A 3,117-nucleotide genomic window follows, 5' to 3' on the forward strand; every position below is an offset into this window, starting at 1 on the left:
TAAAATCCTGGCCTAAGCGGCTAAACCAAGCTGTCTCTAACCATGTGCTTGTGGCGTGAAGGTGTCAAGTGAAAACTTGAGACTGAGCGGTTAAAGTCGAGGTCCAAAGCAAAAAAAAATAGAGTGTGCTTAAGAACCCTGGACACCTTTAATTGGGGACTTTAGCAAAGCTGAGTCACAATCTGAAAAGGTTCACCCAGTTATGTGTCTGTGGCATGTATGTATCCGGTGGTAATACTGGAAAACAGAGTGCTTAGGGCCAAGACTCATAAAGTAGCTGTGTTCAAGAATCAACATACTGAACTAGGAGAATCAATAACACTATCTGAATTCTGAGTTCCTATAGATACCAATCATTCTGAACTTCAAAGGATAAAGTGAGATGTCAAAACTGTTCAGAAGCAAAAAGCTAATAGCCCCGCTCATCTAATTAAGACTGATCTTCATAGATATTTTTGGAATTCATTGAATATTCTCTTCTTTTTATCCTACTTTATTTTTAGTTGCTTGGGGACAAGCAACAATTTAAGTTTGGTGTTGTGATGAGCGGATAATTTATACGCTTTTTGGCATTGTTTTTACTTAGTTTTTAGTATGATTTAGTTGGTTTTTAGTATATTTTTATTAGTTTTTAATTAAAAATCATATTTCTGGACTTTACTATGAGTTTGTGTGTTTTTCGGTGATTTCAGGTATTTTCTGGCTGAAATTGAGGGAGCTGAGCAAAAATCTGATTCAGGCTGAAAAAGGACTGCTGATGCTGTTGGATTCTGACCTCTCTGCAGTCAAAATGGATTTTCTAGAGATACAGAACTCCAAATGGCGCGCTCTCAATTGAATTGGAACGTAGACATCCAGGGCTTTCCAGCAATATATAATAGTCCATACTTTACTCAAGGATAGACGACGTAAACTGGCGTTCAACGCCAGTTCCATGTTGCAGTCTGGCGTCCAGCGCCAGAAACAAGTTACAAGTTGGAGTTCAACGCCAGAAACAGGTTACAACCTGGCGTTGAACGCCCAAAACAGTCCAGGCACGTGAGAAGCTTAAGTCTCAGCCCCAGCACACACCAAGTGGGCCCCAGAAGTGGATTTCTGCACTATCTATCATAGTTTACTCATTTTCTGTTAACCTAGGTTACTAGTTTAGTATTTAAACAACTTTTAGAGATTTATTTTGTATCTCATGACATTTTTAGATCTAAACTTTGTACTCTTTGACGACATGAGTCTCTAAACTCCATTGTTGGGGGTGAGGAGCTCTGCAGCGTCTTGATGAATTAATGCAATTATCTCTGTTTTCCATTCAAACACGCTTGTTCCTATCTAAGATGTTCATTCGCGCTTCACTATGAAGAAGGTGATGATCCGTGATACTCATCACCTTCCTCAATCCATGAACATGTGCCTGCAACCACCTCCGTTCTACATCAGATTGAATGAGTATCTCTTAGATTTCTTAATCAGAATCTTCGTGGTATAAGCTAGAATTCTTTGGCAGCATTCATGAGAATCCAGAAAGTCTAAACCTTGTCTGTGGTATTCCGAGTAGGATTCACTCCATCATTGCACAATAAGTATTATATTTATGCCCTTTGACTCTTTACAATTGAAGTTGAAAAACACTGTTGTTGGCATCCTGACTAAGAATAATAAGATAACCATAGCTTGCTTCAAACCAACAATCTCCGTGGGATTCGACCCTTACTCACGTAAGGTATTACTTGGACGACCCAGTGCAGTTGCTGGTTAGTGGTACGAATTGTGAAAGGTGTGATTCACAATTCGTGCACCAACAGGCCATTTTATTCTTGTTTCCTTCCAAATATTACCGTTGGATCCCAAAATTCTCCGATAATTACTAGACCCTACGAATTCGATGACATTACCATCGGTAAATCCAACGAAAATCTCACCGCTAACGTCCGACGCAAAATCTGACGGTAAATCTGATGGTACTCGGCATTTTTCTTGTAGTGAGCCTCCCACACCGTCATACAGAGTGAGACTCACTGCCGCCATTCATCGTGCTTTAGCCGTCTTCATCCGGTCCCTCGTGCTTCTTCCTCATTCAACAATTGCAGCTTCTTCCTTGAGCTCGTCGCCAGTCGCTGGCCTTCATCTGCTCCGTAGCTCTTCTGTCGCCGTCAGTCATGCTCATCATCCCTACCTTCGTCTAAGCGTCGAGTCTGAAGTCTCCAAACCATCTCCGTATTCACCAACTGCAGCTTCTTCCTCGAGCTCGTCATCTGCCGTCTTCTCCTGGTTTTCTCAGCCACACTTCTGCTGTCATTCGTTGTTGTGCTCGTCGCCTGGTCTTCGTCTCTGTCGCACTTCGACCCCTTTGCTCAGAACAAAGGCAACGGCTTTCTTTTTTTATTTATCGTTCTTTGTTCTTCGTTTTATTTTTTTCTCTATTTTCTTGCTTTTGATTGAATCATGAATGATTAGTTCACTGTTGTGCATTTTTTTTATTTTTTCTTGTTAATCTTTAGAAAAAGTTTGTTAATATTTGTATAAATTGTGTTGAAATCTTACTAAAATTGTGATAAGTAAAAACCTTGTTAATCTTTATTAAAATTATGCTAAAAGTTTTGTTAAAAGTTTGTCGCATTACTGCTGCTGAAACATGATCAGTTTTTATTTGATCATTATGATCAGTTTTTTGTGAGGGAAGAAATAAATTGGTCATCTTTATTTTTAATTCAATGAAAAAATATATGAATTAAATTAACTTAATTAATTAGAGGGGTAGATGACCCAATATTTGTTATTGGTTTAGTTAATTTAACAAATTTTTCTTGTTTTTTGTAACTATTTTAATGAGTTCAATAGTGATATAATGACTCATGAGTGTTAAATTATTCAATAGTATGTTAATTTAATTAGTGGAAATAAAGGTGAAGACCAATGATCACAATATAGCGAATCTATAACAAATTTTTGTAAACTTTGATAACTGATGACAAATTTTTATGTTGATATTTTATTTTGGATATTTTTTGTTATTTAATTTTAAACTTGTATTTTGATAAGATTACTTTAATTGACATAGTACTTTAAATTTAGATGACGTTTTAAAATTTATATTAGTGTATAATTATATTTTAGCAGTAT

The sequence above is a fragment of the Arachis ipaensis genome, chromosome B07, assembly GCF_000816755.2.
Source record: "Arachis ipaensis cultivar K30076 chromosome B07, Araip1.1, whole genome shotgun sequence".
Taxonomy (NCBI): Eukaryota; Viridiplantae; Streptophyta; class Magnoliopsida; order Fabales; family Fabaceae; genus Arachis; species Arachis ipaensis.